Below are 13,649 nucleotides of genomic sequence, written 5' to 3'. Positions count from 1 at the left end.
CATTAATCACATCGATTTTCTTACAGAAACCTTTATCATATCAGGGATATATTTTTCCTATTTGGTACATAAAAGCCTATTTATTATGAGACTTTAATTATTAACGTGTCTGCTATGCATGCTTTTTAGTGCTCCTATAAAATGCATGACTCTCCTGGAACAATTTCGAAGTTTAACAGCAAAAACAAATAATTGCACAGTAAATTGTGGTTTCAATTCTTTCACTTTTCACTTTTGGCAGCATGGACATGTTTGCTCGTTTTCACTAAGAGAACATGACAAATCAAACACAAACAGTTGTAAGCATTGTACACACACACCTTACTGTACTTCTTGACTTGGGTACATAAGCAGCCCAGAGTAGGCTGTTGGGTTTTGATGAAAACATGATTAGGTAAGTTATGAGTAGCAAGAAGCTGTCACAAATGTAAATGTATTCAGTAATATGCACATGGTCAGTCCACAACTACTATAAATTTAAAACAAGGTTGTCCTAGAAGCTAAGATTTCTATCTAAACGAGTGTTTAGAAATAGCACTGCATGATTAATCATGGCTTAATTAATATCACAATTTGACTTTCCACCATAAACACATCTCAAGTTAAGAATATTAGCGACATTGAAATTGCAAACAGCAGTAAAGTAATGTTAAAGTGTGTGTGCCTCCAGGTAACATCATTAGTGTACAACCAAGGAATATAAAAATGCATGTGAACAGCCAAACTTGGTAAGACTGAAAAGGATGAGTGCGGTCAAGCCAAGTGCAGGAATATGAGTGAGGAAGGACTGGTAATGAAGCTTGGAAGCACTTCAGATTTAAACAAGACAACTGTCTCTTTTACAATGTCTAGCAGTGACTTTTAAAACAAACTGTACTTCTAAGAGCATTTTTAGTGCTCTAGTAAACATGATAAGAGAAGAATTAATCATTTGCAATAATACATTCATTTATGTTTAATGTAACTGTGCACTACATAGGGCAAACAACTTGATTATGTGACACCCTAGGCTGAGTGCAGTCATGGTGCATGCCCTATGCCAAATGTTTGCAAAAGTTTTGTTTGCATTAAATTTGTATTATATTTAATGCCTTCCTGTCACATATTTCTCACTAAAAAGTAGGAAAGAAAATACAGGTTTTCATGTAATGAGCCCCTTAGAGGGTACTTACTGTATCAGTAACAGTGCTAGGCTCACTGGCAACTGGCTTTTTTGATTATCTTTTACTGCAGACAACACTCCCTAAGAGCAGTGTTTGGGACCAAACAGATAAAGGAGACAAGCAAAAAGAAAGAGTCAATTTAGAGCCATCTCAACTTACATAAATAATAATAATAATAATAATAATAATAATAATAATAAAAGATTCATAACAACCAAACCCAAATTGTTTATTGCTTTTAGGCCTCAGCACCTTCATCCTAACTGATCTTTTGTTTCTAAAAAAAAACCTTCTGTTTGCTCTAAAAAGTTTGTGTTCAGGTTCGAGGTTACAGGATAAAACCAAAGATAACAGGACTATGAATGAAAAGCAAATAAAGATCAAGGTCCAGTTTATCAGGAGCTACCTGAGACAAAATGTTCCAAAAGAACCAGGGCACTAAGCGTCTCGTCCTCCTAGATATAATAATGGAAAATTACTTGATATGAGTGTTTTATGTAAAAGTAGATGGCTTGAGTGTAAATAATGTAAAAATGTAGCTGACTTGGCAAACTGCTTGTCCATGTCTGCAGACTACAACTCCCACAATCCTTAGGCTATACAGTATGGCCTCCATTCAACCTCCTATCCCACTCAAAGGCTCACAGGGTTAGTAATGGAATTCAACTGTTTGCATTTACACCATTCCTTTAAATAACCTGAGGTCTCTGTGGTCATCTCACCCTTTTGTTGGTTTGGTTCTAATAAACATGTGGCTGCAATATTGAGCCTATCCCAGGAGAATTTGGATATATTTTATGTAATGTAGGTTCCATGTATGTTCTTTTAAAAACACCAATAATGGCCAGTGCATGGAAAAGCCTTAACAGGAACCATACAGAGTTACTTGAACAGCACACTTCTAATAATCCCCATGAGAAAGGGACACTCCTAATAAAGTGGCAAGTCAGAATAGCTCCTGGGCATCCTGCCCACCTAAAGGCCAGGGTGATGATGTCCACCTTCAAGGGGGCTCTGTAAGACAAGAGCCCTTGTGTCTTTCCTTCATGGCAGCTGAACAGTTGGTCCAAGGATATAATGGCCTTTTTTTTTTTTTGGTTAAGTAGTACTAAGGATGTGTGCCAAGCACCTCTACAGCTGCCATGGTGAGACCTTTGATCCTAAACAGAAGCTGGTACCACATATGTTGACCTGACCGAATCTTTTTGTCTCTTTCGGGGGCTCATTAATTGTTTTGTTGGAGCTTGTCCCAGAAATTGGCAAGAGACAGTCAGACACCTGTTGGAGGCCTGAAGGTGTGGCTGCCTCTGTCTAGAGATTGTGTGAAACGGGGAACCCGGTTGTCCTGACTTAAAAGTGACAGAACAGTAGTTTGTTTGGCCACGCAGGTGTTGTTATTCTGAAACCCACCTGTTCCTATCTAGGGCTTTTTGGCAATAGGTCAAAAAAAATATCAGTATTACACAAGGCAGATTACACAGGGTTGATTTGCACAAACAGATTGCCTAAAACCTGATAATCTTGAATAAAAGTAAAATTTATTATTATTGTTTTAAAATAAAATCATATTAATCCTATTTCTTTATGTTATATATTTTTTCTTATCTTGCAAACAGGATATAGGCTCAATAATCTTATATGGTATATGATTTATAATTTGTTTATCATCTATGCCTATACCTGTGGTCTGGAGTCTATCTCAGGGAACTCAGGGCTAAAGGCAGGGTACACCACAAATGTGGTGCCAAACCATTGTAGGGCACAAGCACACACTCTATTACACACTATGGGCATTTTGGAAACACTAATCACTATGCCCATATTGCATGTCTTTGGACTGTTAAGCATTTCACTGCATATCGTACTGTATATGACTGTGTATGTGACAAATAAAATTTGAATTTGACTGTGGGAGGAAACCAGAGGATCCAGAGAAATTCACCAGAAGACAAAATCCATTCAAGTTATTCATCCATATCACCCTTTTCTGCTTTCAAGAAAATCCTTGCCTTGTTGCACGGTAAATTCTAGTGCATCTGTGATTGGGCAGTCTATTATCCTGTGAGGTTGGTTGGTTAGCTCCATCCAATCCTTGTTTTAGGAGGGTCTACCACAGCTAGATTAGGTATCACTTAATTATATCCTAATGTTTCATTTCTTATATTTTTTTAAAAAGTTAACACTCAGTATCTTTATATTTATAAAAGTAGTTTAGAATATTATTAATATTTTGAACTAAAATCCTGCTGGTGTCATGGTGGTTGCCTTGCACCCCCAGGGTCAGGGTACGATTTCCACTTCGGGTCTTTGTGCATGGAGTTTGCATGTTCTCCCCGTGCTTGATGAGTTTCCTCCTACAATCCAAAGACATGCAGATTAGACTAACTGGTGTTCCCAATTTGCCCAGTAGTGTGTGAGTGTGTGTATCTGTGTGTCCTGTGATGGATTGGCACTAATATATGTTAATGCATGTTAAGTCAAGAACAAGAAAATATAAGAAGTCTAATGCCCAAGACCGAGACTAGACTCAAGAAACAAAAACATGACCTGGTCAAATGAATCATGCTTCAACATTTGGATGGCATTTTGCTCCTTTTAGTCACTGCAGAGTCTTCTGACTCATTACCCTAATCCCATGATAAAACATTACTCTCTTTAATAGGGGCCATCCCTTTAAGGATGATCCTGCTTCCTCCACAGTTCACGAGGACTCGCTAAATGGTTGAATAGATGTTATGTTCATAGGCAGCAGATCTCAACTCAACTGAACACCAATGAAATATTTTGCAATGGAATATATATACGCTGCTCCATCTCAAATGGACAGTTCCCGAAATTCAAAAAAGGCAAATTAACAATCACTTGTTGTGACCTGACTGCTACTAAGGAGCTATATGTTGGTCTTTCCTTTAATCTTAGGCTTGTTATTTTTATTAAATAACCTTTATTTGCTGTAGGTAATTTTTTAATGGGAAGGTGGGAGCAGAACCCATAATAAACATTGGTCATACAAAAGTGAACTTGTTTTAAAGGCATTGTCAATGTTTTAAATAATGGCAATGGAAATAAGAATATTTTGTTATTTAATGCAATGACACTGCAGTATTTAGTATGAAGCTCTTTATTCTTCAAATGCTGGATTCGAATGGGTAAAAAAGATAATAATAATAATAATAATAATAATAATAATAATAATAATAATAATAAATCGAAAATTATTTTGATTATTATTATTATGTAAATCTGCTTTGTGACAATAAACACTGTTAAAAACTCTATATAAAATTCAATGTACACAAATGTTTCCACAAAAAAAATAACTTGTTGCAGTTCTCTTGAGAATTCCCTAGTTTGAGTTATTTTTATACAGAGGTTAACACCCAGGTTTCAGGGAGTAAAAGTCCTGAAACATATTTGTTCTGTTCATTAACTAAACCAACTGATTCTAATTAGGTCTCTTCAGCCAACTATATAATGACATCATCTGTTTTGTGCACAGGGAGAACTATAATACATGGCATATGTAGTGTTAATACTTTTGGCCCCCACTGTTCCTAACATCTGGGTGGTTGTATGCTTACTTGGCCATTAAAACTTCATACTGTTACACCTCTAATAATCTATGTCTTGCAGCTGGAGTTCGCAGGCCAGAACTGTGCATGCAGTTAAGCTGATGAAAATGTACATAGAATCTCATCATATCTTCAAGTGGATGTTTTTTTTTTTCATTCAAAATGACTTAGAATTAAGCTAAGCGGATAAAAGTTTTAGTGTTAAAGCTTTAACCACTGAACCATCACTGACACACAAGGTTTGCTGAGCTTTTATAATTTATTATTTCTATTACAAAAAAAGAAATGTGGTGAGGGTTTTTCAGAACGTCTCATTGTGGTGTGTGTGTGTGTGTGTGTGTGTGTGTGCATGCACAGGCAGACAGCTGCAGTCCTTTGGGTGGGGAGCATGACTCTTTCCCAGTGATGACCTGTGATTGGCTGCTGCGATTGACATCACATTTGTGACCTAGTTTAGTGGAGCAGCATCCATGACATCAGCATTGTCTTTATCATGCCTCACAGGCTCTCCCTTTCTTACATTTGCTTTTATTTACACACACACTTAAAAACACTGACTATACCTGATATTAGATCTTTTATCAGGACTCTGGATCAATCTCAACGGATCACTGCCCCCTTTTCTTGAAAACCAACACTGCAGGACTGAGGATTATCTAATAACTTCAGGAATCAGTATTCTTTCCAAAGAAATGTCTCTGCTCGCAAGACTGACTCCTTGATGTCACATGACAGTTGACAGATGTCAGTTGACAGATGCCTCTATCAATTAATACTGTACTACTGGTTGGCATAGAAACACGTTATTTTATAATGAAGAAGTTAATATAGACATCACTGTTTAATATTGTTCATGTTAAAGGATTTATAAGCTGCAGTGTTTCTGTAACAATAATTCAGGCCAAGCTGTCCGGTTTGGTTCAGCAGTTGTTTGGCATGCATGCACTGTCAGTAATACATCACAGTGTGATAACAGGACCAGTAGGAGTCAGCCAGTGAGTGAAATCAGCCAGGCCATAACAACACAAGACATGAAAAAGAGCCTGTTAGCAACAATTTTTGAGAAGAAAACCTGACAAGCCGGTGGGAGGAAATTCATACAAACACATTGAAAAGATGACATATTAAAAATATGAACAGGCTTATTTAACTTGTGTTATTTAACTTTAACATTATGGTGTCCAAAGAGGAGGCTTGGTGCACAGTCAGAGGTTGACAAGTGGACCTCAAATTTGTGCACAGGAACATTGTTATGATAAAATTTGGACCTTCCTGTTTCAGTGACGGGAAATCTTAATATAAGAGCATACAAAGAATTTTTAGACAAAACCGTGCTTATAATGTTGTGGGAAAAGATAATGGAAGGCTGGCATATTAATATGATGGCAAGACGTCCATATACATTATTTAAACCTGTAAGGGCAGTGCTAACCTTTAACTATACATGGAAGAAAAACATGAATGGAGATTAATAAACACTAAGTAAAGATGCATGGAAATGCATATATATATATATATATATATATATATATATATATATATATATATATATATATATATATATATATATATAAAAGGCTGTGAAAACCATTTATTAGGGAGCCTGATCTGGAAGAAACACTTAAATTTACTAGAAAGCATAAAGGACAGGAAGGACTTTAGAGCAATGAAAAAAAAGGTCACATGGGCATTGATGAGTCCAGATTGACCCTATTCCAGAGCGATGGGTGGGAACCATCATGCAGAGTGACCACTGTACAAGGCAGTGTTATGATCTGGGAGTGCTTCAGTTGCTTAGGTCTAGGCTCAGCAACGTTATTTGGCAATAAAATGAAGTCAGCTGATTACCTGAATGCACTGAATAACCATGATATCACATCTATGGAGTTTTTTCCTTCCCTGATGAAACAGGAATATACCAGGACTTAAAGTGAGAGTGGTTCTGGGGGCATGAGGAATCATTTTCACACATAAATTCACCGCCGATCAATGAAATGTTGTGAAATAGAGTGTTTTTTTTCTGGACGAATCAATGCAATACACATTGATTCTTTTAAATGGACCCTAGGTGCTTATATATTTCCACCTCACCACCAGTGTTCCTCTGAATCCCCCTCAGCTCTCCCCCAGGTTTAAGGACTTTAAAGCGCTTAAACGAATCTGCAATAGACCCAATATTTCCTATTTATCACTTAACTAAATGTGTTTCGTGAATTACGTCACACTATGACACTGGTTGTTGTGCAAGTTTATACTGTCTGTATAGTTTTCTCTTATATGTGACATGGCATATCAAGTCACACAGGCTAGTTCTGCACTATGACCAGATGTGTGCAGAAGGTAAAATATATATTAAAACTAAATACCTTAGTTTAACAGAATTGAGAAAGTTTCCTAAACATTGTTTAAAACTTAATCGAAGCTGGTTACTTTGGTTGTTATAAAATTTTTTTTAAAAAAACATTTTTTTTTGTAAATTACATCACTGCTGGTAAGGTTATTGTTGGCGGAGGCAAGGAAATCCTGGTGTCAAAATGAGCCTAAGGGTTTCCTCTTTCTTACTATATCATGGAATTCTCATATACAGTAAATGGTCTAAAAATAGGATTTCCATTTTTTTTTTTTTCTGAGCACCTTCTTGTAAACAAACCCGCACTGGCCATATCTCAGATACAATCTAAAAATACACATAACACAAATCTCCCAATTGAGACTTAATACTCTATTTGATGGAACAGGTCACATATTGTGTCCTCCTGCACATGGTTTTAATGAGCGAGATGAAGGCAGATCTTCCCCTTATAAGCCCTCCAATATTGTGATACTCACATTCCATTTTGTACAACAGACCCCCTGGATACATTGTGGGTCACACAGAAATCCACATAAAAGCTCTATGATTGTGGATCAGATTGCATGCAAGATCAGTGTGGATCAGATTGCATTGCAAAATTTCATCCCAACTGTTGATTTAAGAGCTTGGCTCCGGTTCTGCTGGGTTCACAGTACAACCCTGTCCTGAAGCAAAACCCATTTAAACAAAGTTACGGATTTCAAACTCTGGTTTGTAAACAGGACACGTTTAAAAAAAATTTTTTTTTTTTAAAGTAGGATAATTGCAAAGAATGTTTCGCACTGTTGATTCGCACCTCCAAAGTTGGCGGTTCGAATCTAACCTCCAGTATTTGTGCGTGAAGCTTTCACAGTCTTTGTGCGTTCCCCCTGTGCTTTGTGATTTCCTCCCACTGATTTTCCAGTCCAAAAATTTGTAGTTTGACTGCTGTTTCCAAATTGTCCATAAGGCATGATTGTGTGTGTGTATAGACTTGCATGCTTCTACAACAAATAATGGGGTCCTCAGCAAGATAATGATGTCAGATGTCATTGCGGGACATTTGCGTAATTACCCACTGGGTATGTGAACATACGGTATACTAAATAGTGTTGCATGTCAGTATATTATCCATCCATCCATCCATCCCTCCCTCTAGTAACCTCTGTAGTCCAACTAGGAACTGCGAAGGCCAATTGTGATTACTTGTCCTATTTTACAACTGTCATAGTCAACATTCACATACTATGGGCAATTTGGGAACGCCAGTTAGCCTAATCTTCAATATACTGTAGAAAACTGGAGTACCCCAAGGAAACCCAGCAAGCAAGGGGAGAACATGCATATATAACTCCATGTACATGCATATATTATAGCGTATTCTATGTAATATGGTTTCTTATTCTGTACATGAGTAATCTATGAATAACCTTTTTGTTCAGTGGCGGTATATGCACAGGTGATTCTACAGCTTTTAAAATGTTATTTATGGGAAACATGACCATGCAACACATACAGATATTATTGAGATGCACATATGAAGAAGAAGAAGAAGAACAGAGCAGAGGTCTGGAATGGGAGATCCTGTTTCTCCTCGGGAGAGTTGTAATCCCTCCTCTAGTTTCCTCCCTTCCTTTTTCTCTTTCGCTCCCTCTGGCTGCATTGGTCATTTCGTTTCGTCCACCTTTTCTGCGCCTCAGCTTGGACTGTAAACCGTGATCGGGACAGCAGGCCAAGAAGCAAGCTCTTCATTTTGTTCTCTTTCTCTCATCTATATTCCACCGAGCCGTTCATGAAGCAGGAGCGATACAAAAGAGCAGAGGGAAGGGCGCTCGCTCTGCCTCTCACATACCACGCACATCCCTTTGGGAACTATTGTCCATTTTAAAAACAATCTTTCACAAGCAGCCTCCTGAACAAACACACATGCTTAGAAAGAAACCCAAATCCAGTATTTCAACTCATGCGATTTCACCTACATGTGCGCACACAAACATAACTCACCTCAGATTCTCAGCAGGAGCCAGGAGCGATAAATCACCTCAAGGGCATTTCAGTGCTTGTTTGCTTGCTTTCTCAGCCTTCTCTTGCCCTCACTTCTTCTTTCTCAAACGGCTCATTTTGGATCATTTTTCTTTTGTCGTCCATTTTCCACTTTTTTAAAAGATTCTCACTATGACTCACACCAGCAAGTTCATGTGCTCAGTATGTGCTGCATTCTTTCATTATAATCCATTACACATAATATGGTATAGTGATGTGTGTGTGAAAAAAAATAATTATCCACCTGCTGGTTCAGTGTTTTATCATTTCCCATGCCCTAAACTTGCTCCCACTGGGGCAAAAACAGCGGACCATCATCTCTTTCCTCAGGCACAATCCTTCTTTATTCCTCCTATTTACTAACATTTATTTCTTTATTTTCATCGGACTCTATTCTGTCACCAGCTTTTCCATTTGTTCACTCTTTCCCACCAAATGCCATTCTATCATTCAAGTTTAAATTCAGCCTGCAGCACCTTTTCTGCTCAATCAGCATACTCCATCTCTCTCTCACACACACACGTTAATTAATAGATACCCAGTGCAGACATGGGGCATTGCGCAATCTGTGTCATCTACCTCCTGTGGTAATGCAATACTCCCTCAGTAATTCATTCTCCTTTTTTCTGCCTTTCAGATACTGGTGGTCTATAAAAGAATTTAATGGCCAGTCGTTTATTTGGTCCTCGCTATTGATAACTTTGATTTTTATTCTATTATTTTGTTATTCAGCCAATGACAGTACATTATAAATAAGTGAAATAGGCTTTATCTTTGCACGTGTAAATATGGGCAAGCCACCAGTGTTGATCTTGAGGATGTGCCACCGTGACCCTACCTCAGTAAAATATTTGAATATGTTAGAGTGAATTTATGCATGAAGTCATGCATGTTACCAACAAACACCAAAAAAAGCTCAGTTCCACTTTAATGATAGCTAAGAATCACTACAATTTTCAAACTGTGGCTTCTCATGCCTCTGACCTCATAAACTACTGTATGGTATAGACAAAAAAGCAGAATGAACAGAATGAAATATAAAAAGAATTTTGATAATAATGACTATTTACAAATTTTTCTATGGTACACTGCAATGGTCTGCAGATCCATATGGAAATTCCTGTTTGTCTTAATTTCACAGCGCCAATGATGCAATGCTGTGGAATGTTTTACACATCGTTTTTGCATTTGCAACCATTTCACATTTATATGCATGGTTTACTCACTTACTCTAGTATATACCACCTTATCCTGTGTACGGGTCACGGGGGAGCCTGGAACCTATCCCAGGAGACTTATGGCACGAGGCGGGGTACACCCTGGCCTGGTGTGGGTGGTCGGGATGTACTGTTCCTGAGGAACAAGTAGTTACACACATTGAAACTTGTTGAACTATTCCCAAGGTATTTTTTGACTTCATAAATTTAAGAACTTTAAAAGTACGACTGAGACTTTCTATATATAGAAAGTGATGTTGGAGTTTGATTGTGTACATAATTGAACAAATAAATTATCTAAAAAACACATATAAGCCTTTGGGTAATTAAAATAGGTACAGATTGGGTGTGCCTAACTGTTAACTGTAAAACTAAAGTTATGGCACAAATTGTAAAAGAAAAAAAATTGTGTTGATCTTGCTTACATTGGGTCATGGCAGCTTGGATCACAGAGATTCTAAACACCATAATTACCTTAAGGCAAACACTCCTCTTTTCAGATATTTCTTCATGTTACCATCATGTTTTTTTTTTTAACCCAGCTCAATGCCACTCCTATCCCCCCAAGTGAGATGGAGGCAGTTCTTGGAAAAATAACACTCACGCTAAACAGAAACTGCAAAGAAAGAGGCAGGGTGCATATAGTTATAGTACAAAATGTGTCTTTGTTTTGTTTTATCTGAAAGCTGAAAGTTGCTAGTCACCGGCCTCACCCGTAGATGCTTCTTATCCACATGGGCATTTCTGAAAATTTACAACATCCTCGAACAGAATCTTCCCTACATTTTTGTATCTCAAGCTGTTTTGTTTAAACATGAGCTTAACTTAACTGATTACATAACTTCTTACATAACTTTATTTTCTTTCATAAGATTCTGTTATAGGGTTTTATTATTCCACCCAACATTCTGTAGGATGAATGCAACAGAAAACGTCTTGGTGCATTGATCTCCATGTTCTATTTAAACTCTGCCAAAAAGGAACAGACTGGAAGTTCTACTTGTGCTTAATAAGAGGAACAAAAACAAACAGGTATAGTAGAAGTGAGCTGTCAATCATGTGGAAGCAGTGCAGTGAATAAGATCATGCAGGTACAGATCAACAGCTTCAGGTTATGTTCACATCAAACTTCAGAGTAAAGAAAAAAACTGAACTGCTTGACTTTCCCTGGCATGTTCGGTGGTGCCATATGGGATAATTTGAGTATTTTATGAACTGCTGATCTTCACAAAAAATTCACACACAACACTCTAATGTTTACACAGAATGGTGGGTGGAAATACCTTGTTCATACGAAAAGTCAGAGGCAAAATGCCAAGATAGATTTAAGCTGCCAAAAAAGATAAAGTAACTCATATAACCACTCTTTCCATCTGTGGTGACTAGAAAAGCAACTCCTAACATCCAGATCTTGGATGAATTGAGTGAAACCTTATATGGGCTCCTCCTCAGGGCTTGATGTAGTGTGTGTTCTGAGATGCTTTTTTTTTTTTTTTCTTGTCACATACACAGTATGATATGCTGTAAAATGCTTATATGACTGTTCATGACCTAAAAAACAAAGGTTGGATAGAATGGAAAGACAGAAAGATCGAAGGATTTTACTGCAATCGGAAAAATAAAGAAAACTACAGTATATATATATATATATATATTGTAGCGTTTTTACACCGAGAAGAATGCTGGAGAGACGAGTGAGCTTATTTGCTACCCAATGCAATGGCTGGGAGTACTTTATTAAGCACACAGCATGTAAGGCATGAGCAGCACCTTCACTCAGGAGCCTACATCCAATTCACCACTAGCTTGAACTGGAGCACATTTCACACGTCACACACCCCTCACACAAACAGGGCCGAAGCCACCAACCCAAACACCTTTCCCCAACATGGTGAACACACACCGACATCCCCGCAAGGCATGCTGGTCGTCAGCCGCCGCCCCGCCCACGCCACACTATATATATATATATATATATATATATATTAACATTTTACCAAATAGAGCACTATAGCCTTATTTATTGGAAAGGCAAGGTAATGACATCCAGGTATATTTCTTTACAGTAAGCTAGCAAATGGTATGCTAACACCCACACATACACACAAAATAACTATTATAACTGGTATGTTCCTTATTGCTAACTGACAGGATATTTCTATAAAACATTTTGTCTCAATCCAAAAACTGTTTCACTTCTAAAATGATGTACCAGATGGCATGCATTGCTACCAGTTTGACCAGCTTGGACTGTGTTTTGGCAGCTTGTCAGTCTGGTTTGTTTTTCCAATTTTAAAATTCGCATTATTTTCTCTATATACTGTGGCGTGGGCGGGGCGGCGGCTGACGACCAGCATGCCTTGCGGGGTTGTCGGTGTGTGTTCACCATGATGGGGAAAGGTGTTTGGGTTAGTGACTTTGGCCCTGTTGTGTGTGTGTGAATTGTGCTCTAGTTCAGGCTAACGCTGAATTGGATGTAGGCTCCTGAGTGAAGGTGCTGCTCATGCCTTACATGCTGTGTGCTAAATAAAGTACTCCCAGCCATTGCATTGGGCAGCAAATAAGCTCACTCGTCTCTCCAGCATTCTTCCCACGTAAAAACGCTACAATACATTTTCTTCTGAGACCACAGTGCTAACCACAATGCCACCATGCTGCCTTTAAGCCCTAGTTTTTGGTAATAAAATTTGTTTATACTGTACTAGAAAAATGTTTCTCTAAATAGTGCATTCATTTTCTGATTAAATGTTGGTGGTCTTGAAGTTAAAACTTCCCATCGCGAGAACTGGATACCTGAGATTCTGGTAACACGCACTGTGTGTATGTATTGTGAACCTTCTTGGTGGGAAACTGAATTGTAATTCTTCTTTGATTTTAACATAACCAGTGGAGTTATACTAGCTGCGTTAATTATTTTTTTTGCCAGAAAAAGTCCGAAATGATGTATAATTTGTGGCAGCCAGTACAGCCAACCAAACACTAACTTCTAGCTAATGGAGAATGTTCTGAATGTAAAAAACTGCTTGAGAAAGCACAGTGTCTGTCTTTAGAGATTCGGCAAGATATTCTATATTTAGACAATCCCCTGATGAGTGATCATCAAATCACTGTGTAATTTGTAAGCTTGTAGCATGATGTCAGGGTTTAAATCAGAGCTATATTTAAAACTGTTTGAATTAAATAAAAGTAGAGGGTATGAATGTAGATGTGATGAATGCAAGCTGGAGAAGATGAATGCTAGGGTTTTGAATGAAAGCCCTTCCTAGATTAAAATATAGACTACTGTATCTGCAAGAACAGAGAGCCACTCATGCTCTCAAAA

Source organism: Clarias gariepinus, chromosome 20 (assembly GCF_024256425.1).
Source record: "Clarias gariepinus isolate MV-2021 ecotype Netherlands chromosome 20, CGAR_prim_01v2, whole genome shotgun sequence".
NCBI lineage: Eukaryota > Metazoa > Chordata > Actinopteri > Siluriformes > Clariidae > Clarias > Clarias gariepinus.
The sequence above is the reverse complement of the archived record's forward strand: the minus strand, read 5'-3'. Positions refer to the sequence as shown.